Source organism: Mauremys reevesii, linkage group 5 (assembly GCF_016161935.1).
Source record: "Mauremys reevesii isolate NIE-2019 linkage group 5, ASM1616193v1, whole genome shotgun sequence".
Lineage (NCBI taxonomy): Eukaryota > Metazoa > Chordata > Testudines > Geoemydidae > Mauremys > Mauremys reevesii.
This window is the reverse complement of record NC_052627.1, coordinates 13,602,553-13,628,214: the sequence shown is the minus strand read 5'-3', so window position 1 is coordinate 13,628,214 and position 25,662 is coordinate 13,602,553. Positions and strand designations below refer to the sequence as shown.

The window sequence follows — 25,662 nt, the reverse complement described above, 5'->3', positions numbered from 1 at the left end:
AAAGGTACATGAATGATAGATATATGATAGATAGGTTGTGTAGAAGATAGTAAAAAGGATGTAAGAATCCTGACCCTTCCAGGAAATAACCAACCTCTGGCTGAGAGGCTAGGAAGAAACTATAAACTGTCATAAATACACCCAATATTTCCAAACCTATGCAAAGACCCAATGAGACTGCAAAATGAAATTTCAAAGTTTATTGACAGGTGGCATTGTTCAAATGGTAGCTGGTTCCTTGCATCTTAGGAAGTCATCGCGGGGTGTCGTCACTGAAGGGTTGTTTCTTTTTGCCATAGCAGATATTGTAGAGTGAAGGGTCGATGACTTGCACAGGAGAATGGGAGAAATCAGGAAATTAAAAACTCCTCCTTCTCCTCCTCCTCCTCCTGCGAGTTCTCTCTCTACCTCTACGACCTCTTCTCCTTCTGCCATGTCGTCTTCTCCTCCTTCCACGTCGACCCCCGCGGCCTCCCCTTCGTCGCCTTCTGCGACGGCTTCTGCTTCTGCTCCTGCTGCGTCTGTACCTTGCCATTTCCGGAGAAGATTATGGCTTTCAAGATCTCTGCAGCGGGAGCACCAGCTCCGTAGGAGGCAGCCAACCTGTCTGGTGGGATGTCCTCATCTTGTGAGCTGAGCTGGCAGCTCTGGCCTTTATATAGAGGGGCTGATAACTGTGACAAAAACCTGCCGGGTCACTCACCTGTGATGAAGTATAATGGGCTTGTTCAGACATGGGCATCAATTTTACTGTATCGCAAAATGTCCATATAAGGAAAATACCAGCTGTCCTGATCATGTCATTAATTAACACTTTCCACTGAAATGACTATATAAGGACAAAGCCACAAGTTTTGACCCTATATGGACATAAAATGGTTCTTTGTTGAAATGACAGTATAACCACAAAAACAACATCACAAACACCCTGAAGTTAGGAGGGCGCAGCCATCATTCTAGAATGTGTTGAGCCATTTGCATTTACATCAATCCAGCATGCTGTAATTGGTGAGCTAGTGACCTCACAGAGGCCTTTGCACTGAATTCAACCCGTGGTGATCAGATCAGTGTGGAAAAAAGAATGAGCTAGTGAACTCACAGAAAGTGCTTTAAGTCCCATTTACTCTTCTGGAGTGACACAAGAGGCATTTAAGAAGAGCTGAGGAGCTGGCCTTCTGCAGTTATAAAAACTCAGGACCTATTTATCTGGAATGACTACAACCCTTGGAATTTATTAAAAATCAATAATAGTACTGTTTTAACATGTAGTGGCAAATGAGACATACAGCTTGTCTCAGTTGGCCATCTTCACAAATTAAGGCCATAGAATCCAAGCCTTTATTTGTTTTGACCACAATAGGAAATTCTATCTATCCAGTTACTGAAGCTTGCAGAAAATTGAATTGATTTATGGACTAGCACAGGGGTAGGCAACCTGCATTTTGAAAACTTTAGCCCTCAGTCTCTCAGGAGGCTGTGTTTTGTGTAAAGCGTCACAGGCCAACTGGAATCCATCATTTAAGCAAATGGTACCTTCTTGAACAAGAAATACATGCCTTCACTTGACAGAAACACTTTTCCCATTTGCATTACTGAGAGTTTTGCTACAATAAATGTACAGACAGAAATGGCATTTTCTTAAATACAATTGCCTGGGCAAGTGTGACACATACTGTATAAAACAACATGAAAGTAGAGGCGGATACATATTTTTTTCCGGGAGAGGGTGGGGTTGATCTGTGTGTGTTGATCTGATTTCTTGATGAGCTTCTCATGTTGCAGAGGAGAAAGAATATTCTGGATGCTGAATGCTTACAAAGGATGGATAGCTCACTTTACCTTTAGGAGAATGCTTTTGAAAAATCTCTCCATAATGACCACAACATCTCTTTGCAGAGAAAGAGAGGAGAATTAAAAGTAAGTAAAGTCAATTAAAGGAAACATGGTGAAAATTCAGGTAATTTTGCTAGGGACAAATATTTTCAGCTCAGTTCCATAAGGGATTAGTTTAAACAGATATCTCAAAATTGCACAATACATTTATAAAACTGTCAATAACATTTCTACTGGGAAGAACCCATCACTAAATACACTCCCTAGTTAAAACAGATTAATGTTTTCCAGTTTTCCTAGGCAAGTAATCTTTCCCCTCAAGAAAATTTTGCTCGGTTAGATGACCTGGGAATGAATGTCTGTCACAGATGCAACAGATTCACGCCTGAAAATATTATAGCTGTTCTAAGAGACAGTCTACATGGGAACACTCCAAAAAGATATTCCAAATGAACTGAAGGTGTGAATGTAAAGTGGATTATTTAAACTGAATTGCATTCAGAATTAATGCGGCTTTATTCAGTTTAGCTTATTTTAGTTTAGCTAAACCGAATTAAGGGCAGCCACTATAATTCTGAATTAGAGTATCCACACAGAGGTTTAATGCAATTTAACTAATCCTCTTTAAATTAATACTTGTAGTTAATTCAGATTAACTTTCCTGAGTGTTCCTGCGTAGACAAGTCCTAAAATTTGAGTAGCATGAGAGGTGTACCACAATTCAGAGACAAACGCTGAAGACATTTCAGCTGCTAGGTCTTGTAAGGCACCAGCCCTAGTTACTTCCCTAACAGCTTGAATGAATGGCGAAAGTGAAGAGGTATTTTCTAGAGCTGACAAAAGAGAAGGGTTGCAAATACCCCAAGTACTGTGTCTTAAACAGTTACAACTCTGGAGAAACAAGAGCAGTTCTTATTTGGGTCCCTGATTGGGAGTGGGGTGGAAGAAGTGGCAACCTAATAGAGGACTAAGGTTCTTCAGGCCTACTCACTGCTGGATAGTCCAGACCAGTCTCTTATTCCAAGCAAACAGGAGTTTATAGGTTTGCAATTAGCGGTTTCTCTCACTGGAGCCTGTCTGCCAGGATTTCCTGCTCAGTCGCTGCCGTTTCCACATGCACAGGCCAACTCCCACTTGCAATCTCCTCCAGCCACACCCTATTCCATATGCAGTCCCCCAGCTTCTGATGTTGCCTGCCCTAGACACAGTTCCCTGGGGATTTCTCCATGGATCCAGCTTCTCTGATGCTCCTGGTTTCCAAGCCACAGCTGTTCCCCCCCAACCCTCTGCCCCAGGAGCGAGGTCCTGCCTTAAGGTCTTTCCTTCTACCTGGCTAGAGGAAGGGGATGTACTGTGAGAAAAAGGATACTGGAAATGGTAGTTTCTTCCATATCAGGTACATCACTCCCTTATCACCATAAGGAAAGGTTTCAAAGTGGAGGTTTTTTGTCTTTTTGCTGGTTTGTTTTCAGCAGGGATTTGGCAAAATCTAATCTCACACTGGTTTAAATTAGGAGTAACACAAGTCACTGGAATGGAAATTGGTAATTGCCTAGAATCTTGTCTTCATGGCACAGTCTCAACCAGAAATATACATACATGGCCGATGATGGCGGGGTGGCCAGGCAAAATTTGAGTGAGTGAGTTCTGCGACCCTGTGCTCCAGGTCACGCTGCCACTCCCTCAAATTTGTCTCGCTGACCTTCCATTACCACAGAGGGGCAGCTGGGGGAAAACTGTGTGCTGTGACCTCATGGACCAATTCACAATGCCTGGAATGGGGAGTTGCGCCCAGCACTGCAGAAGAGGAGCTGCTGCTGTGGCATGAGTTCGCTTTCTGACCCCCACTCCACTGGCCTTCCCTCCACACCAGGACCGTGAGCCATGTGGAAACTTCCCACAACCCACCGGTGGGTCACAACCCATTGTTTGGGAAACATATTGTTTTAGAGGATGTTTTTGTGGGTGTGTGAATAAATAGTGACTTACCCAGCCAGCGAAGTAAACAGTTACATTACTGTATCATTCAAATAATTATAGAGATTGTTCAGAACTAATCGCTACATGCTTGGTACAGCACATACTTTTCTACAGGAAACAGCTAAGAATAAAATTGGCAATTTTTTGTATCTTGGCAAGGCCATATAGTCCATAGTAAGGCCATAGGTCAATAGATTGACCTGAAAAGATGCATATATTGGTGAATGTATATAGGCTGTTTGTCAGGATGTGCAGCAGAACTGATAGGTGAGACAAGGAATGGGATATTACTGAAAATATAATGCCCATTATAAAATCAGAAGGCCCTGGAAGAATGTTGCAGCACTGTTCCAAAAATTCTCAAGAAGGACTGGATAATACCGGAAATATGCCATCATCAAATCATAAGACAGTCTAACAACAGTGTTCAAATTCTGGGCAGCTTATCTCATTGGGTTTCAGAGATGGCTGAAAAAAATAATGATCAAAGGCAGAGAAACTTCCATATGAAAAAAGAAAATCTTGGGACAGTTTATTGAGGGGAAAAAAAGGTACATGAATGATAGATATATGATAGATAGGTTGTGTAGAAGATAGTAAAAGGATGTAAGAATCCTGACCCTTCCAGGAAATAACCAACCTCTGGCTGAGAGGCTAGGAAGAAACTATAAACTGTCATAAATACACCCAATATTTCCAAACCTATGCAAAGACCCAATGAGACTGCAAAATGAAATTTCAAAGTTTATTGACAGGTGGCATTGTTCAAATGGTAGCTGGTTCCTTGCATCTTAGGAAGTCATCGCGGGGTGTCGTCACTGAAGGGGTGTTTCTTTTGCCATAGCAGATATTGTAGAGTGAAGGGTCGATGACTTGCACAGGAGAATGGGAGAAATCAGGAAATTAAAACTCCTCCTTCTCCTCCTCCTCCTCCTGCGAGTTCTCTCTCTACCTCTCGACCTCTTCTCCTTCTGCCATGTCGTCTTCTCCTCCTTCCACGTCGACCCCGCGGCCTCCCTTCGTCGCCTTCTGCGGCGGCTTCTGCTTCTGCTCCTGCTGCGTCTGTACCTTGCCATTTCCGGAGAAGATTATGGCTTTCAAGATCTCTGCAGCGGGAGCACCAGCTCCGTAGGAGGCAGCCAACCTGTCTGGTGGGATGTCCTCATCTTGTGAGCTGAGCTGGCAGCTCTGGCCTTTATATAGAGGGGCTGATAACTGTGACAAAAACCTGCCGGGTCACTCACCTGTGATGAAGTATAATGGGCTTGTTCAGACATGGGCATCAATTTTACTGTATCGCAAAATGTCCATATAAGGAAAATACCAGCTGTCCTGATCATGTCATTAATTAACACTTTCCACTGAAATGACTATATAAGGACAAAGCCACAAGTTTTGACCCTATATGGACATAAAATGGTTCTTTGTTGAAATGACAGTATAACCACAAAAACAACATCACAAACACCCTGAAGTTAGGAGGGCGCAGCCATCATTCTAGAATGTGTTGAGCCATTTGCATTTACATCAATCCAGCATGCTGTAATTGGTGAGCTAGTGACCTCACAGAGGCCTTTGCACTGAATTCAACCCGTGGTGATCAGATCAGTGTGGAAAAAAGAATGAGCTAGTGAACTCACAGAAAGTGCTTTAAGTCCCATTTACTCTTCTGGAGTGACACAAGAGGCATTTAAGAAGAGCTGAGGAGCTGGCCTTCTGCAGTTATAAAAACTCAGGACCTATTTATCTGGAATGACTACAACCCTTGGAATTTATTAAAAATCAATAATAGTACTGTTTTAACATGTAGTGGCAAATGAGACATACAGCTTGTCTCAGTTGGCCATCTTCACAAATTAAGGCCATAGAATCCAAGCCTTTATTTGTTTTGACCACAATAGGAAATTCTATCTATCCAGTTACTGAAGCTTGCAGAAAATTGAATTGATTTATGGACTAGCACAGGGGTAGGCAACCTGCATTTTGAAAACTTTAGCCCTCAGTCTCTCAGGAGGCTGTGTTTTGTGTAAAGCGTCACAGGCCAACTGGAATCCATCATTTAAGCAAATGGTACCTTCTTGAACAAGAAATACATGCCTTCACTTGACAGAAACACTTTTCCCATTTGCATTACTGAGAGTTTTGCTACAATAAATGTACAGACAGAAATGGCATTTTCTTAAATACAATTGCCTGGGCAAGTGTGACACATACTGTATAAAACAACATGAAAGTAGGGCGGATACATATTTTTTTTCTGGGGAGAGGGGTGGGGTTGATCTGTGTGTGTTGATCTGATTTCTTGATGAGCTTCTCATGTTGCAGAGGGAGAAAGAATATTCTGGATGCTGAATGCTTACAAAGGATGGATAGCTCACTTTACCTTTAGGAGAATGCTTTTGAAAAATCTCTCCATAATGACCACAACATCTCTTTGCAGAGAAAAGAGAGGAGAATTAAAAGTAAGTAAAGTCAATTAAAGGAAACATGGTGAAAATTCAGGTAATTTTGCTAGGGACAAATATTTTTCAGCTCAGTTCCATAAGGGATTAGTTTAAACAGATATCTCAAAATTGCACAATACATTTATAAAACTGTCAATAACATTTCTACTGGGAAGAACCCATCACTAAATACACTCCCTAGTTAAAACAGATTAATGTTTTCCAGTTTTTCCTAGGCAAGTAATCTTTCCCCTCAAGAAAATTTTGCTCGGTTAGATGACCTGGGAATGAATGTCTGTCACAGATGCAACAGATTCACGCCTGAAAATATTATAGCTGTTCTAAGAGACAGTCTACATGGGAACACTCCAAAAAGATATTCCAAATGAACTGAAGGTGTGAATGTAAAGTGGATTATTTAAACTGAATTGCATTCAGAATTAATGCGGCTTTATTCAGTTTAGCTTATTTTAGTTTAGCTAAACCGAATTAAGGGCAGCCACTATAATTCTGAATTAGAGTATCCACACAGAGGTTTAATGCAATTTAACTAATCCTCTTTAAATTAATACTTGTAGTTAATTCAGATTAACTTTCCTGAGTGTTCCTGCGTAGACAAGTCCTAAAATTTGAGTAGCATGAGAGGTGTACCACAACTCAGAGACAAGCGCTGAAGACATTTCAGCTGCTAGGTCTTGTAAGGCACCAGCCCTAGTTACTTCCCTAACAGCTTGAATGAATGGCGAAAGTGAAGAGGTATTTTTCTAGAGCTGACAAAAAAGAGAAGGGTTGCAAATACCCCAAGTACTGTGTCTTAAACAGTTACAACTCTGGAGAAACAAGAGCAGTTCTTATTTGGGTCCCTGATTGGGAGTGGGGTGGAAGAAGTGGCAACCTAATAGAGGACTAAGGTTCTTCAGGCCTACTCACTGCTGGATAGTCCAGACCAGTCTCTTATTCCAAGCAAACAGGAGTTTATAGGTTTGCAATTAGCGGTTTCTCTCACTGGAGCCTGTCTGCCAGGATTTCCTGCTCAGTCGCTGCCGTTTCCACATGCACAGGCCAACTCCCACTTGCAATCTCCTCCAGCCACACCCTATTCCATATGCAGTCCCCCAGCTTCTGATGTTGCCTGCCTAGACACAGTTCCTGGGGATTTCTCCATGGATCCAGCTTCTCTGATGCTCCTGGTTTCCAAGCCACAGCTGTTCCCCCCCAACCCTCTGCCCCAGGAGCGAGGGTCCTGCCTTAAGGTCTTTCCTTCTACCTGGCTAGAGGAAGGGGATGTACTGTGAGAAAAAGGATACTGGAAATGGTAGTTTCTTCCATATCAGGTACATCACTCCTTATCACCATAAGGAAAGGTTTCAAAGTGGAGGTTTTTGTCTTTTGCTGGTTTGTTTTCAGCAGGGATTTGGCAAAATCTAATCTCACACTGGTTTAAATTAGGAGTAACACAAGTCACTGGAATGGAAATTGGTAATTGCCTAGAATCTTGTCTTCATGGCACAGTCTCAACCAGAAATATACATACATGGCCGATGATGGCGGGGTGGCCAGGCAAAATTTGAGTGAGTGAGTTCTGCGACCCTGTGCTCCAGGTCACGCTGCCACTCCCTCAAATTTGTCTCGCTGACCTTCCATTACCACAGAGGGGCAGCTGGGGAAAACTGTGTGCTGTGACCTCATGGACCAATTCACAATGCCTGGAATGGGAGTTGCGCCCAGCACTGCAGAAGAGGAGCTGCTGCTGTGGCATGAGTTCGCTTTCTGACCCCCACTCCACTGGCCTTCCCTCCACACCAGGACCGTGAGCCATGTGGAAACTTCCCACAACCCACGGTGGGTCACAACCCATTGTTTGGGAAACATATTGTTTTAGAGGATGTTTTTGTGGGTGTGTGAATAAATAGTGACTTACCCAGCCAGCGAAGTAAACAGTTACATTACTGTATCATTCAAATAATTATAGAGATTGTTCAGAACTAATCGCTACATGCTTGGTACAGCACATACTTTTCTACAGGAAACAGCTAAGAATAAAATTGGCAATTTTTGTATCTTGGCAAGGCCATATAGTCCATAGTAAGGCCATAGGTCAATAGATTGACCTGAAAAGATGCATATATTGGTGAATGTATATAGGCTGTTTGTCAGGATGTGCAGCAGAACTGATAGGTGAGACAAGGAATGGGATATTACTGAAAATATAATGCCCATTATAAAATCAGAAGGCCCTGGAAGAATGTTGCAGCACTGTTCCAAAATTCTCAAGAAGGACTGGATAATACCGGAAATATGCCATCATCAAATCATAAGACAGTCTAACAACAGTGTTCAAATTCTGGGCAGCTTATCTCATTGGGTTTCAGAGATGGCTGAAAAAAATAATGATCAAAGGCAGAGAAACTTCCATATGAAAAAAGAAAATCTTGGGACAGTTTATTGAGGGGAAAAAAAGGTACATGAATGATAGATATATGATAGATAGGTTGTGTAGAAGATAGTAAAAAGGATGTAAGAATCCTGACCCTTCCAGGAAATAACCAACCTCTGGCTGAGAGGCTAGGAAGAAACTATAAACTGTCATAAATACACCCAATATTTCCAAACCTATGCAAAGACCCAATGAGACTGCAAAATGAAATTTCAAAGTTTATTGACAGGTGGCATTGTTCAAATGGTAGCTGGTTCCTTGCATCTTAGGAAGTCATCGCGGGGTGTCGTCACTGAAGGGTTGTTTCTTTTTGCCATAGCAGATATTGTAGAGTGAAGGGTCGATGACTTGCACAGGAGAATGGGAGAAATCAGGAAATTAAAAACTCCTCCTTCTCCTCCTCCTCCTCCTGCGAGTTCTCTCTCTACCTCTACGACCTCTTCTCCTTCTGCCATGTCGTCTTCTCCTCCTTCCACGTCGACCCCCGCGGCCTCCCCTTCGTCGCCTTCTGCGACGGCTTCTGCTTCTGCTCCTGCTGCGTCTGTACCTTGCCATTTCCGGAGAAGATTATGGCTTTCAAGATCTCTGCAGCGGGAGCACCAGCTCCGTAGGAGGCAGCCAACCTGTCTGGTGGGATGTCCTCATCTTGTGAGCTGAGCTGGCAGCTCTGGCCTTTATATAGAGGGGCTGATAACTGTGACAAAAACCTGCCGGGTCACTCACCTGTGATGAAGTATAATGGGCTTGTTCAGACATGGGCATCAATTTTACTGTATCGCAAAATGTCCATATAAGGAAAATACCAGCTGTCCTGATCATGTCATTAATTAACACTTTCCACTGAAATGACTATATAAGGACAAAGCCACAAGTTTTGACCCTATATGGACATAAAATGGTTCTTTGTTGAAATGACAGTATAACCACAAAAACAACATCACAAACACCCTGAAGTTAGGAGGACGCAGCCATCATTCTAGAATGTGTTGAGCCATTTGCATTTACATCAATCCAGCATGCTGTAATTGGTGAGCTAGTGACCTCACAGAGGCCTTTGCACTGAATTCAACCCGTGGTGATCAGATCAGTGTGGAAAAAAGAATGAGCTAGTGAACTCACAGAAAGTGCTTTAAGTCCCATTTACTCTTCTGGAGTGACACAAGAGGCATTTAAGAAGAGCTGAGGAGCTGGCCTTCTGCAGTTATAAAAACTCAGGACCTATTTATCTGGAATGACTACAACCCTTGGAATTTATTAAAAATCAATAATAGTACTGTTTTAACATGTAGTGGCAAATGAGACATACAGCTTGTCTCAGTTGGCCATCTTCACAAATTAAGGCCATAGAATCCAAGCCTTTATTTGTTTTGACCACAATAGGAAATTCTATCTATCCAGTTACTGAAGCTTGCAGAAAATTGAATTGATTTATGGACTAGCACAGGGGTAGGCAACCTGCATTTTGAAAACTTTAGCCCTCAGTCTCTCAGGAGGCTGTGTTTTGTGTAAAGCGTCACAGGCCAACTGGAATCCATCATTTAAGCAAATGGTACCTTCTTGAACAAGAAATACATGCCTTCACTTGACAGAAACACTTTTCCCATTTGCATTACTGAGAGTTTTGCTACAATAAATGTACAGACAGAAATGGCATTTTCTTAAATACAATTGCCTGGGCAAGTGTGACACATACTGTATAAAACAACATGAAAGTAGGGCGGATACATATTTTTTTTCCGGGGAGAGGGGTGGGGTTGATCTGTGTGTGTTGATCTGATTTCTTGATGAGCTTCTCATGTTGCAGAGGGAGAAAGAATATTCTGGATGCTGAATGCTTACAAAGGATGGATAGCTCACTTTACCTTTAGGGAGAATGCTTTTGAAAAATCTCTCGCAATGACCACAACATCTCTTTGCAGAGAAAAGAGAGGAGAATTAAAAGTAAGTAAAGTCAATTAAAGGAAACATGGTGAAAATTCAGGTAATTTTGCTAGGGACAAATATTTTTCAGCTCAGTTCCATAAGGGATTAGTTTAAACAGATATCTCAAAATTGCACAATACATTTATAAAACTGTCAATAACATTTCTACTGGGAAGAACCCATCACTAAATACACTCCCTAGTTAAAACAGATTAATGTTTTCCAGTTTTTCCTAGGCAAGTAATCTTTCCCCTCAAGAAAATTTTGCTCGGTTAGATGACCTGGGAATGAATGTCTGTCACAGATGCAACAGATTCACGCCTGAAAATATTATAGCTGTTCTAAGAGACAGTCTACATGGGAACACTCCAAAAAGATATTCCAAATGAACTGAAGGTGTGAATGTAAAGTGGATTATTTAAACTGAATTGCATTCAGAATTAATGCGGCTTTATTCAGTTTAGCTTATTTTAGTTTAGCTAAACCGAATTAAGGGCAGCCACTATAATTCTGAATTAGAGTATCCACACAGAGGTTTAATGCAATTTAACTAATCCTCTTTAAATTAATACTTGTAGTTAATTCAGATTAACTTTCCTGAGTGTTCCTGCGTAGACAAGTCCTAAAATTTGAGTAGCATGAGAGGTGTACCACAACTCAGAGACAAGCGCTGAAGACATTTCAGCTGCTAGGTCTTATAAGGCACCAGCCCTAGTTACTTCCCTAACAGCTTGAATGAATGGCGAAAGTGAAGAGGTATTTTCTAGAGCTGACAAAAAAGAGAAGGGTTGCAAATACCCCAAGTACTGTGTCTTAAACAGTTACAACTCTGGAGAAACAAGAGCAGTTCTTATTTGGGTCCCTGATTGGGAGTGGGGTGGAAGAAGTGGCAACCTAATAGAGGACTAAGGTTCTTCAGGCCTACTCACTGCTGGATAGTCAGACCAGTCTCTTATTCCAAGCAAACAGGAGTTTATAGGTTTGCAATTAGCGGTTTCTCTCACTGGAGCCTGTCTGCCAGGATTTCCTGCTCAGTCGCTGCCGTTTCCACATGCACAGGCCAACTCCCACTTGCAATCTCCTCCAGCCACACCCTATTCCATATGCAGTCCCCCAGCTTCTGATGTTGCCTGCCTAGACACAGTTCCTGGGGATTTCTCCATGGATCCAGCTTCTCTGATGCTCCTGGTTTCCAAGCCACAGCTGTTCCCCCAACCCTCTGCCCCAGGAGCGAGGTCCTGCCTTAAGGTCTTTCCTTCTACCTGGCTAGAGGAAGGGGATGTACTGTGAGAAAAAGGATACTGGAAATGGTAGTTTCTTCCATATCAGGTACATCACTCCCTTATCACCATAAGGAAAGGTTTCAAAGTGGAGGTTTTTTGTCTTTTTGCTGGTTTGTTTTCAGCAGGGATTTGGCAAAATCTAATCTCACACTGGTTTAAATTAGGAGTAACACAAGTCACTGGAATGGAAATTGGTAATTGCCTAGAATCTTGTCTTCATGGCACAGTCTCAACCAGAAATATACATACATGGCCGATGATGGCGGGGTGGCCAGGCAAAATTTGAGGGAGTGAGTTCTGCGACCCTGTGCTCCAGGTCACGCTGCCACTCCCTCAAATTTGTCTCGCTGACCTTCCATTACCACAGAGGGGCAGCTGGGGGAAAACTGTGTGCTGTGACCTCATGGACCAATTCACAATGCCTGGAATGGGAGTTGCGCCCAGCACTGCAGAAGAGGAGCTGCTGCTGTGGCATGAGTTCGCTTTCTGACCCCCACTCCACTGGCCTTCCCTCCACACCAGGACCGTGAGCCATGTGGAAACTTCCCACAACCCACGGTGGGTCACAACCCATTGTTTGGGAAACATATTGTTTTAGAGGATGTTTTTGTGGGTGTGTGAATAAATAGTGACTTACCCAGCCAGCGAAGTAAACAGTTACATTACTGTATCATTCAAATAATTATAGAGATTGTTCAGAACTAATCGCTACATGCTTGGTACAGCACATACTTTTCTACAGGGAAACAGCTAAGAATAAAATTGGCAATTTTTTGTATCTTGGCAAGGCCATATAGTCCATAGTAAGGCCATAGGTCAATAGATTGACCTGAAAAGATGCATATATTGGTGAATGTATATAGGCTGTTTGTCAGGATGTGCAGCAGAACTGATAGGTGAGACAAGGAATGGGATATTACTGAAAATATAATGCCCATTATAAAATCAGAAGGCCCTGGAAGAATGTTGCAGCACTGTTCCAAAATTCTCAAGAAGGACTGGATAATACCGAAATATGCCATCATCAAATCATAAGACAGTCTAACAACAGTGTTCAAATTCTGGGCAGCTTATCTCATTGGGTTTCAGAGATGGCTGAAAAAAATAATGATCAAAGGCAGAGAAACTTCCATATGAAAAAAGAAAATCTTGGGACAGTTTATTGAGGGGAAAAAAAGGTACATGAATGATAGATATATGATAGATAGGTTGTGTAGAAGATAGTAAAAAGGATGTAAGAATCCTGACCCTTCCAGGAAATAACCAACCTCTGGCTGAGAGGCTAGGAAGAAACTATAAACTGTCATAAATACACCCAATATTTCCAAACCTATGCAAAGACCCAATGAGACTGCAAAATGAAATTTCAAAGTTTATTGACAGGTGGCATTGTTCAAATGGTAGCTGGTTCCTTGCATCTTAGGAAGTCATCGCGGGGTGTCGTCACTGAAGGGTTGTTTCTTTTTGCCATAGCAGATATTGTAGAGTGAAGGGTCGATGACTTGCACAGGAGAATGGGAGAAATCAGGAAATTAAAAACTCCTCCTTCTCCTCCTCCTCCTCCTGCGAGTTCTCTCTCTACCTCTACGACCTCTTCTCCTTCTGCCATGTCGTCTTCTCCTCCTTCCACGTCGACCCCCGCGGCCTCCCTTCGTCGCCTTCTGCGACGGCTTCTGCTTCTGCTCCTGCTGCGTCTGTACCTTGCCATTCCGGAGAAGATTATGGCTTTCAAGATCTCTGCAGCGGGAGCACCAGCTCCGTAGGAGGCAGCCAACCTGTCTGGTGGGATGTCCTCATCTTGTGAGCTGAGCTGGCAGCTCTGGCCTTTATATAGAGGGGCTGATAACTGTGACAAAAACCTGCCGGGTCACTCACCTGTGATGAAGTATAATGGGCTTGTTCAGACATGGGCATCAATTTTACTGTATCGCAAAATGTCCATATAAGGAAAATACCAGCTGTCCTGATCATGTCATTAATTAACACTTTCCACTGAAATGACTATATAAGGACAAAGCCACAAGTTTTGACCCTATATGGACATAAAATGGTTCTTTGTTGAAATGACAGTATAACCACAAAAACAACATCACAAACACCCTGAAGTTAGGAGGGCGCAGCCATCATTCTAGAATGTGTTGAGCCATTTGCATTTACATCAATCCAGCATGCTGTAATTGGTGAGCTAGTGACCTCACAGAGGCCTTTGCACTGAATTCAACCCGTGGTGATCAGATCAGTGTGGAAAAAAGAATGAGCTAGTGAACTCACAGAAAGTGCTTTAAGTCCCATTTACTCTTCTGGAGTGACACAAGAGGCATTTAAGAAGAGCTGAGGAGCTGGCCTTCTGCAGTTATAAAAACTCAGGACCTATTTATCTGGAATGACTACAACCCTTGGAATTTATTAAAAATCAATAATAGTACTGTTTTAACATGTAGTGGCAAATGAGACATACAGCTTGTCTCAGTTGGCCATCTTCACAAATTAAGGCCATAGAATCCAAGCCTTTATTTGTTTTGACCACAATAGGAAATTCTATCTATCCAGTTACTGAAGCTTGCAGAAAATTGAATTGATTTATGGACTAGCACAGGGGTAGGCAACCTGCATTTTGAAAACTTTAGCCCTCAGTCTCTCAGGAGGCTGTGTTTTGTGTAAAGCGTCACAGGCCAACTGGAATCCATCATTTAAGCAAATGGTACCTTCTTGAACAAGAAATACATGCCTTCACTTGACAGAAACACTTTTCCCATTTGCATTACTGAGAGTTTTGCTACAATAAATGTACAGACAGAAATGGCATTTTCTTAAATACAATTGCCTGGGCAAGTGTGACACATACTGTATAAAACAACATGAAAGTAGGGCGGATACATATTTTTTTGCCGGGGCGAGGGGTGGGGTTGATCTGTGTGTGTTGATCTGATTTCTTGATGAGCTTCTCATGTTGCAGAGGGAGAAAGAATATTCTGGATGCTGAATGCTTACAAAGGATGGATAGCTCACTTTACCTTTAGGAGAATGCTTTTGAAAAATCTCTCCATAATGACCACAACATCTCTTTGCAGAGAAAAGAGAGGAGAATTAAAAGTAAGTAAAGTCAATTAAAGGAAACATGGTGAAAATTCAGGTAATTTTGCTAGGGACAAATATTTTTCAGCTCAGTTCCATAAGGGATTAGTTTAAACAGATATCTCAAAATTGCACAATACATTTATAAAACTGTCAATAACATTTCTACTGGGAAGAACCCATCACTAAATACACTCCTAGTTAAAACAGATTAATGTTTTCCAGTTTTTCCTAGGCAAGTAATCTTTCCCCTCAAGAAAATTTTGCTCGGTTAGATGACCTGGGAATGAATGTCTGTCACAGATGCAACAGATTCACGCCTGAAAATATTATAGCTGTTCTAAGAGACAGTCTACATGGGAACACTCCAAAAAGATATTCCAAATGAACTGAAGGTGTGAATGTAAAGTGGATTATTTAAACTGAATTGCATTCAGAATTAATGGCTTTATTCAGTTTAGCTTATTTTAGTTTAGCTAAACCGAATTAAGGGCAGCCACTATAATTCTGAATTAGAGTATCCACACAGAGGTTTAATGCAATTTAACTAATCCTCTTTAAATTAATACTTGTAGTTAATTCAGATTAACTTTCCTGAGTGTTCCTGCGTAGACAAGTCCTAAAATTTGAGTAGCATGAGAGGTGTACCACAACTCAGAGACAAGCGCTGAAGACATTTCAGCTGCTAGGTCTTGTAAGGCACCAGCCCTAGTTACTTCCCTAACAGCTTGAATGAATGGCGAAAGTGAAGAGGTATTTTCTAGAGCTGACAAAAAAGAGAAGGGTTGCAAATACCCCAAGTACTGTGTCTTAAACAGTTACAACTCTGGAGAAACAAGAGCAGTTCTTATTTGGGTCCCTGATTGGGAGTGGGGTGGAAGAAGTGGCAACCTAATAGAGGACTAAGGTTCTTCAGGCCTACTCACTGCTGGATAGTCCAGACCAGTCTCTTATTCCAAGCAAACAGGAGTTTATAGGTTTGCAATTAGCGGTTTCTCTCACTGGAGCCTGTCTGCCAGGATTTCCTGCTCAGTCGCTGCCGTTTCCACATGCACAGGCCAACTCCCACTTGCAATCTCCTCCAGCCACACCCTATTCCATATGCAGTCCCCCAGCTTCTGATGTTGCCTGCCCTAGACACAGTTCCCTGGGGATTTCTCCATGGATCCAGCTTCTCTGATGCTCCTGGTTTCCAAGCCACAGCTGTTCCCCCCCAACCCTCTGCCCCAGGAGCGAGGGTCCTGCCTTAAGGTCTTTCCTTCTACCTGGCTAGAGGAAGGGGATGTACTGTGAGAAAAAGGATACTGGAAATGGTAGTTTCTTCCATATCAGGTACATCACTCCCTTATCACCATAAGGAAAGGTTTCAAAGTGGAGGTTTTTTGTCTTTTTGCTGGTTTGTTTTCAGCAGGGATTTGGCAAAATCTAATCTCACACTGGTTTAAATTAGGAGTAACACAAGTCACTGGAATGGAAATTGGTAATTGCCTAGAATCTTGTCTTCATGGCACAGTCTCAACCAGAAATATACATACATGGCCGATGATGGCGGGGTGGCCAGGCAAAATTTGAGTGAGTGAGTTCTGCGACCCTGTGCTCCAGGTCACGCTGCCACTCCCTCAAATTTGTCTCGCTGACCTTCCATTACCACAGAGGGGCAGCTGGGGGAAAACTGTGTGCTGTGACCTCATGGACCAATTCACAATGCCTGGAATGGGGAGTTGCGCCCAGCACTGCAGAAGAGGAGCTGCTGCTGTGGCATGAGTTCGCTTTCTGACCCCCACTCCACTGGCCTTCCCTCCACACCAGGACCGTGAGCCATGTGGAAACTTCCCACAACCCACCGGTGGGTCACAACCCATTGTTTGGGAAACATATTGTTTTAGAGGATGTTTTTGTGGGTGTGTGAATAAATAGTGACTTACCCAGCCAGCGAAGTAAACAGTTACATTACTGTATCATTCAAATAATTATAGAGATTGTTCAGAACTAATCGCTACATGCTTGGTACAGCACATACTTTTCTACAGGGAAACAGCTAAGAATAAAATTGGCAATTTTTTGTATCTTGGCAAGGCCATATAGTCCATAGTAAGGCCATAGGTCAATAGATTGACCTGAAAAGATGCATATATTGGTGAATGTATATAGGCTGTTTGTCAGGATGTGCAGCAGAACTGATAGGTGAGACAAGGAATGGGATATTACTGAAAATATAATGCCCATTATAAAATCAGAAGGCCCTGGAAGAATGTTGCAGCACTGTTCCAAAAATTCTCAAGAAGGACTGGATAATACCGAAATATGCCATCATCAAATCATAAGACAGTCTAACAACAGTGTTCAAATTCTGGGCAGCTTATCTCATTGGGTTTCAGAGATGGCTGAAAAAAATAATGATCAAAGGCAGAGAAACTTCCATATGAAAAAAGAAAATCTTGGGACAGTTTATTGAGGGGAAAAAAAGGTACATGAATGATAGATATATGATAGATAGGTTGTGTAGAAGATAGTAAAAAGGATGTAAGAATCCTGACCCTTCCAGGAAATAACCAACCTCTGGCTGAGAGGCTAGGAAGAAACTATAAACTGTCATAAATACACCCAATATTTCCAAACCTATGCAAAGACCCAATGAGACTGCAAAATGAAATTTCAAAGTTTATTGACAGGTGGCATTGTTCAAATGGTAGCTGGTTCCTTGCATCTTAGGAAGTCATCGGGGTGTCGTCACTGAAGGGTTGTTTCTTTTGCCATAGCAGATATTGTAGAGTGAAGGGTCGATGACTTGCACAGGAGAATGGGAGAAATCAGGAAATTAAAACTCCTCCTTCTCCTCCTCCTCCTCCTGCGAGTTCTCTCTCTACCTCTACGACCTCTTCTCCTTCTGCCATGTCGTCTTCTCCTCCTTCCACGTCGACCCCCGCGGCCTCCCCTTCGTCGCCTTCTGCGACGGCTTCTGCTTCTGCTCCTGCTGTCTGTACCTTGCCATTTCCGGAGAAGATTATGGCTTTCAAGATCTCTGCAGCGGGAGCACCAGCTCCGTGGAGGCAGCCAACCTGTCTGGTGGGATGTCCTCATCTTGTGAGCTGAGCTGGCAGCTCTGGCCTTTATATAGAGGGCTGATAACTGTGACAAAACCTGCCGGGTCACTCACCTGTGATGAAGTATAATGGGCTTGTTCAGACATGGGCATCAATTTTACTGTATCGCAAAATGTCCATATAAGGAAAATACCAGCTGTCCTGATCATGTCATTAATTAACACTTTCCACTGAAATGACTATATAAGGACAAAGCCACAAGTTTTGACCCTATATGGACATAAAATGGTTCTTTGTTGAAATGACAGTATAACCACAAAAACAACATCACAAACACCCTGAAGTTAGGAGGACGCAGCCATCATTCTAGAATGTGTTGAGCCATTTGCATTTACATCAATCCAGCATGCTGTAATTGGTGAGCTAGTGACCTCACAGAGGCCTTTGCACTGAATTCAACCCGTGGTGATCAGATCAGTGTGGAAAAAAGAATGAGCTAGTGAACTCACAGAAAGTGCTTTAAGTCCCATTTACTCTTCTGGAGTGACACAAGAGGCATTTAAGAAGAGCTGAGGAGCTGGCCTTCTGCAGTTATAAAAACTCAGGACCTATTTATCTGGAATGACTACAACCCTTGGAATTTATTAAAAATCAATAATAGTACTGTTTTAACATGTAGTGGCAAATGAGACATACAGCTTGTCTCAGTTGGCCATCTTCACAAATTAAGGCCATAGAATCCAAGCCTTTATTTGTTTTGACCACAATAGGAAATTCTATCTATCCAGTTACTGAAGCTTGCAGAAAATTGAATTGATTTATGGACTAGCACAGGGGTAGGCAACCTGCATTTTGAAAACTTTAGCCCTCAGTCTCTCAGGAGGCTGTGTTTTGTGTAAAGCGTCACAGGCCAACTGGAATCCATCATTTAAGCAAATGGTACCTTCTTGAACAAGAAATACATGCCTTCACTTGACAGAAACACTTTTCCCATTTGCATTACTGAGAGTTTTGCTACAATAAATGTACAGACAGAAATGGCATTTTCTTAAATACAATTGCCTGGGCAAGTGTGACACATACTGTATAAAACAACATGAAAGTAGGGCGGATACATATTTTTTTCCAGGGAGAGGGGTGGGGTTGATCTGTGTGTGTTGATCTGATTTCTTGATGAGCTTCTCATGTTGCAGAGGGAGAAAGAATATTCTGGATGCTGAATGCTTACAAAGGATGGATAGCTCACTTTACCTTTAGGGAGAATGCTTTTGAAAAATCTCTCCGCAATGACCACAACATCTCTTTGCAGAGAAAAGAGAGGAGAATTAAAAGTAAGTAAAGTCCAATTAAAGGAAACATGGTGAAAATTCAGGTAATTTTGCTAGGGACAAATATTTTTCAGCTCAGTTCCATAAGGGATTAGTTTAAACAGATATCTCAAAATTGCACAATACATTTATAAAACTGTCAATAACATTTCTACTGGGAAGAACCCATCACTAAATACACTCCCTAGTTAAAACAGATTAATGTTTTCCAGTTTTTCCTAGGCAAGTAATCTTTCCCCTCAAGAAAATTTTGCTCGGTTAGATGACCTGGGAATGAATGTCTGTCACAGATGCAACAGATTCACGCCTGAAAATATTATAGCTGTTCTAAGAGACAGTCTACATGGGAACACTCCAAAAAGATATTCCAAATGAACTGAAGGTGTGAATGTAAAGTGGATTATTTAAACTGAATTGCATTCAGAATTAATGCGGCTTTATTCAGTTTAGCTTATTTTAGTTTAGCTAAACCGAATTAAGGGCAGCCACTATAATTCTGAATTAGAGTATCCACACAGAGGTTTAATGCAATTTAACTAATCCTCTTTAAATTAATACTTGTAGTTAATTCAGATTAACTTTCCTGAGTGTTCCTGCGTAGACAAGTCCTAAAATTTGAGTAGCATGAGAGGTGTACCACAACTCAGAGACAAACGCTGAAGACATTTCAGCTGCTAGGTCTTGTAAGGCACCAGCCCTAGTTACTTCCCCTAACAGCTTGAATGAATGGCGAAAGTGAAGAGGTATTTTTCTAGAGCTGACAAAAAAGAGAAGGGTTGCAAATACCCCAAGTACTGTGTCTTAAACAGTTACAACTCTGGAGAAACAAGAGCAGTTCTTATTTGGGTCCCTGATTGGGAGTGGGGTGGAAGAAGTGGCAACCTAATAGAGGACTAAGGTTCTTCAGGCCTACTCACTGCTGGATAGTCCAGACCAGTCTCTTATTCCAAGCAAACAGGAGTTTATAGGTTTGCAATTAGCGGTTTCTCTCACTGGAGCCTGTCTGCCAGGATTTCCTGCTCAGTCGCTGCCGTTTCCACATGCACAGGCCAACTCCCACTTGCAATCTCCTCCAGCCACACCCTATTCCATATGCAGTCCCCCAGCTTCTGATGTTGCCTGCCCTAGACACAGTTCCTGGGGATTTCTCCATGGATCCAGCTTCTCTGATGCTCCTGGTTTCCAAGCCACAGCTGTTCCCCAACCCTCTGCCCCAGGAGCGAGGGTCCTGCCTTAAGGTCTTTCCTTCTACCTGGCTAGAGGAAGGGGATGTACTGTGAGAAAAAGGATACTGGAAATGGTAGTTTCTTCCATATCAGGTACATCACTCCTTATCACCATAAGGAAAGGTTTCAAAGTGGAGGTTTTTTGTCTTTTTGCTGGTTTGTTTTCAGCAGGGATTTGGCAAAATCTAATCTCACACTGGTTTAAATTAGGAGTAACACAAGTCACTGGAATGGAAATTGGTAATTGCCTAGAATCTTGTCTTCATGGCACAGTCTCAACCAGAAATATACATACATGGCCGATGATGGCGGGGTGGCCAGGCAAAATTTGAGGTAGTGAGTTCTGCGACCCTGTGCTCCAGGTCACGCTGCCACTCCCTCAAATTTGTCTCGCTGACCTTCCATTACCACAGAGGGGCAGCTGGGGGAAAACTGTGTGCTGTGACCTCATGGACCAATTCACAATGCCTGGAATGGGGAGTTGCGCCCAGCACTGCAGAAGAGGAGCTGCTGCTGTGGCATGAGTTCGCTTTCTGACCCCCACTCCACTGGCCTTCCCTCCACACCAGGACCGTGAGCCATGTGGAAACTTCCCACAACCCACCGGTGGGTCACAACCCATTGTTTGGGAAACATATTGTTTTAGAGGATGTTTTTGTGGGTGTGTGAATAAATAGTGACTTACCCAGCCAGCGAAGTAAACAGTTACATTACTGTATCATTCAAATAATTATAGAGATTGTTCAGAACTAATCGCTACATGCTTGGTACAGCACATACTTTTCTACAGGGAAACAGCTAAGAATAAAATTGGCAATTTTTTGTATCTTGGCAAGGCCATATAGTCCATAGTAAGGCCATAGGTCAATAGATTGACCTGAAAAGATGCATATATTGGTGAATGTATATAGGCTGTTTGTCAGGATGTGCAGCAGAACTGATAGGTGAGACAAGGAATGGGATATTACTGAAAATATAATGCCCATTATAAAATCAGAAGGCCCTGGAAGAATGTTGCAGCACTGTTCCAAAAATTCTCAAGAAGGACTGGATAATACCGAAATATGCCATCATCAAATCATAAGACAGTCTAACAACAGTGTTCAAATTCTGGGCAGCTTATCTCATTGGGTTTCAGAGATGGCTGAAAAAAATAATGATCAAAGGCAGAGAAACTTCCATATGAAAAAAGAAAATCTTGGGACAGTTTATTGAGGGGAAAAAAAGGTACATGAATGATAGATATATGATAGATAGGTTGTGTAGAAGATAGTAAAAGGATGTAAGAATCCTGACCCTTCCAGGAAATAACCAACCTCTGGCTGAGAGGCTAGGAAGAAACTATAAACTGTCATAAATACACCCAATATTTCCAAACCTATGCAAAGACCCAATGAGACTGCAAAATGAAATTTCAAAGTTTATTGACAGGTGGCATTGTTCAAATGGTAGCTGGTTCCTTGCATCTTAGGAAGTCATCGCGGGGTGTCGTCACTGAAGGGTTGTTTCTTTTTGCCATAGCAGATATTGTAGAGTGAAGGGTCGATGACTTGCACAGGAGAATGGGAGAAATCAGGAAATTAAAAACTCCTCCTTCTCCTCCTCCTCCTCCTGCGAGTTCTCTCTCTACCTCTACGACCTCTTCTCCTTCTGCCATGTCGTCTTCTCCTCCTTCCACGTCGACCCCGCGGCCTCCCTTCGTCGCCTTCTGCGACGGCTTCTGCTTCTGCTCCTGCTGCGTCTGTACCTTGCCATTTCCGGAGAAGATTATGGCTTTCAAGATCTCTGCAGCGGAGCACCAGCTCCGTAGGAGGCAGCCAACCTGTCTGGTGGGATGTCCTCATCTTGTGAGCTGAGCTGGCAGCTCTGGCCTTTATATAGAGGGGCTGATAACTGTGACAAAAACCTGCCGGGTCACTCACCTGTGATGAAGTATAATGGGCTTGTTCAGACATGGGCATCAATTTTACTGTATCGCAAAATGTCCATATAAGGAAAATACCAGCTGTCCTGATCATGTCATTAATTAACACTTTCCACTGAAATGACTATATAAGGACAAAGCCACAAGTTTTGACCCTATATGGACATAAAATGGTTCTTTGTTGAAATGACAGTATAACCACAAAAACAACATCACAAACACCCTGAAGTTAGGAGGACGCAGCCATCATTCTAGAATGTGTTGAGCCATTTGCATTTACATCAATCCAGCATGCTGTAATTGGTGAGCTAGTGACCTCACAGAGGCCTTTGCACTGAATTCAACCCGTGGTGATCAGATCAGTGTGGAAAAAAGAATGAGCTAGTGAACTCACAGAAAGTGCTTTAAGTCCCATTTACTCTTCTGGAGTGACACAAGAGGCATTTAAGAAGAGCTGAGGAGCTGGCCTTCTGCAGTTATAAAAACTCAGGACCTATTTATCTGGAATGACTACAACCCTTGGAATTTATTAAAAATCAATAATAGTACTGTTTTAACATGTAGTGGCAAATGAGACATACAGCTTGTCTCAGTTGGCCATCTTCACAAATTAAGGCCATAGAATCCAAGCCTTTATTTGTTTTGACCACAATAGGAAATTCTATCTATCCAGTTACTGAAGCTTGCAGAAAATTGAATTGATTTATGGACTAGCACAGGGGTAGGCAACCTGCATTTTGAAAACTTTAGCCCTCAGTCTCTCAGGAGGCTGTGTTTTGTGTAAAGCGTCACAGGCCAACTGGAATCCATCATTTAAGCAAATGGTACCTTCTTGAACAAGAAATACATGCCTTCACTTGACAGAAACACTTTTCCCATTTGCATTACTGAGAGTTTTGCTACAATAAATGTACAGACAGAAATGGCATTTTCTTAAATACAATTGCCTGGGCAAGTGTGACACATACTGTATAAAACAACATGAAAGTAGGGCGGATACATATTTTTTTCCAGGGAGAGGGGTGGGGTTGATCTGTGTGTGTTGATCTGATTTCTTGATGAGCTTCTCATGTTGCAGAGGGAGAAAGAATATTCTGGATGCTGAATGCTTACAAAGGATGGATAGCTCACTTTACCTTTAGGGAGAATGCTTTTGAAAAATCTCTCCGCAATGACCACAACATCTCTTTGCAGAGAAAAGAGAGGAGAATTAAAAGTAAGTAAAGTCCAATTAAAGGAAACATGGTGAAAATTCAGGTAATTTTGCTAGGGACAAATATTTTTCAGCTCAGTTCCATAAGGGATTAGTTTAAACAGATATCTCAAAATTGCACAATACATTTATAAAACTGTCAATAACATTTCTACTGGGAAGAACCCATCACTAAATACACTCCCTAGTTAAAACAGATTAATGTTTTCCAGTTTTTCCTAGGCAAGTAATCTTTCCCCTCAAGAAAATTTTGCTCGGTTAGATGACCTGGGAATGAATGTCTGTCACAGATGCAACAGATTCACGCCTGAAAATATTATAGCTGTTCTAAGAGACAGTCTACATGGGAACACTCCAAAAAGATATTCCAAATGAACTGAAGGTGTGAATGTAAAGTGGATTATTTAAACTGAATTGCATTCAGAATTAATGCGGCTTTATTCAGTTTAGCTTATTTTAGTTTAGCTAAACCGAATTAAGGGCAGCCACTATAATTCTGAATTAGAGTATCCACACAGAGGTTTAATGCAATTTAACTAATCCTCTTTAAATTAATACTTGTAGTTAATTCAGATTAACTTTCCTGAGTGTTCCTGCGTAGACAAGTCCTAAAATTTGAGTAGCATGAGAGGTGTACCACAACTCAGAGACAAACGCTGAAGACATTTCAGCTGCTAGGTCTTGTAAGGCACCAGCCCTAGTTACTTCCCTAACAGCTTGAATGAATGGCGAAAGTGAAGAGGTATTTTCTAGAGCTGACAAAAAAGAGAAGGGTTGCAAATACCCCAAGTACTGTGTCTTAAACAGTTACAACTCTGGAGAAACAAGAGCAGTTCTTATTTGGGTCCCTGATTGGGAGTGGGGTGGAAGAAGTGGCAACCTAATAGAGGACTAAGGTTCTTCAGGCCTACTCACTGCTGGATAGTCCAGACCAGTCTCTTATTCCAAGCAAACAGGAGTTTATAGGTTTGCAATTAGCGGTTTCTCTCACTGGAGCCTGTCTGCCAGGATTTCCTGCTCAGTCGCTGCCGTTTCCACATGCACAGGCCAACTCCCACTTGCAATCTCCTCCAGCCACACCCTATTCCATATGCAGTCCCCCAGCTTCTGATGTTGCCTGCCCTAGACACAGTTCCCTGGGGATTTCTCCATGGATCCAGCTTCTCTGATGCTCCTGGTTTCCAAGCCACAGCTGTTCCCCCCCAACCCTCTGCCCCAGGAGCGAGGGTCCTGCCTTAAGGTCTTTCCTTCTACCTGGCTAGAGGAAGGGGATGTACTGTGAGAAAAAGGATACTGGAAATGGTAGTTTCTTCCATATCAGGTACATCACTCCCTTATCACCATAAGGAAAGGTTTCAAAGTGGAGGTTTTTTGTCTTTTTGCTGGTTTGTTTTCAGCAGGGATTTGGCAAAATCTAATCTCACACTGGTTTAAATTAGGAGTAACACAAGTCACTGGAATGGAAATTGGTAATTGCCTAGAATCTTGTCTTCATGGCACAGTCTCAACCAGAAATATACATACATGGCCGATGATGGCGGGTGGCCAGGCAAAATTTGAGTGAGTGAGTTCTGCGACCCTGTGCTCCAGGTCACGCTGCCACTCCTCAAATTTGTCTCGCTGACCTTCCATTACCACAGAGGGGCAGCTGGGGGAAAACTGTGTGCTGTGACCTCATGGACCAATTCACAATGCCTGGAATGGGGAGTTGCGCCCAGCACTGCAGAAGAGGAGCTGCTGCTGTGGCATGAGTTCGCTTTCTGACCCCCACTCCACTGGCCTTCCCTCCACACCAGGACCGTGAGCCATGTGGAAACTTCCCACAACCCACCGGTGGGTCACAACCCATTGTTTGGGAAACATATTGTTTTAGAGGATGTTTTGTGGGTGTGTGAATAAATAGTGACTTACCCAGCCAGCGAAGTAAACAGTTACATTACTGTATCATTCAA

At 42.4% G+C, this 25,662-nt stretch overlaps 4 long non-coding RNA genes across 4 annotated transcripts; 1 reads left to right on the top strand and 3 right to left on the bottom strand.

The window, feature by feature from the left end:
* Window positions 1-185: 185 nt before the first annotated feature.
* Window positions 186-3,416, bottom strand: LOC120406566. Its single transcript, XR_005599358.1, has 2 exons — window positions 3,203-3,416; window positions 186-750 (listed from the first exon to the last, which is right to left on the bottom strand). It is a non-coding gene; the product is annotated as an uncharacterized LOC120406566 (long non-coding RNA).
* A 5,483-nt stretch (window positions 3,417-8,899) lies between these two features.
* Window positions 8,900-12,250, bottom strand: LOC120406565. The gene is made up of 2 exons (XR_005599357.1): window positions 11,920-12,250; window positions 8,900-9,464 (listed from the first exon to the last, which is right to left on the bottom strand). It is a non-coding gene; the product is annotated as an uncharacterized LOC120406565 (long non-coding RNA).
* Window positions 12,251-13,259: 1,009 nt separating this feature from the next.
* LOC120406567 lies at window positions 13,260-16,789 on the bottom strand. The gene is made up of 2 exons (XR_005599359.1): window positions 16,281-16,789; window positions 13,260-13,822 (listed from the first exon to the last, which is right to left on the bottom strand). It is a non-coding gene; the product is annotated as an uncharacterized LOC120406567 (long non-coding RNA).
* A 1,437-nt stretch (window positions 16,790-18,226) lies between these two features.
* Window positions 18,227-24,344, top strand: LOC120406564. Its single transcript, XR_005599356.1, has 3 exons — window positions 18,227-18,855; window positions 19,213-19,350; window positions 23,576-24,344. It is a non-coding gene; the product is annotated as an uncharacterized LOC120406564 (long non-coding RNA).
* The last annotated feature ends 1,318 nt before the right edge of the window (window positions 24,345-25,662 follow it).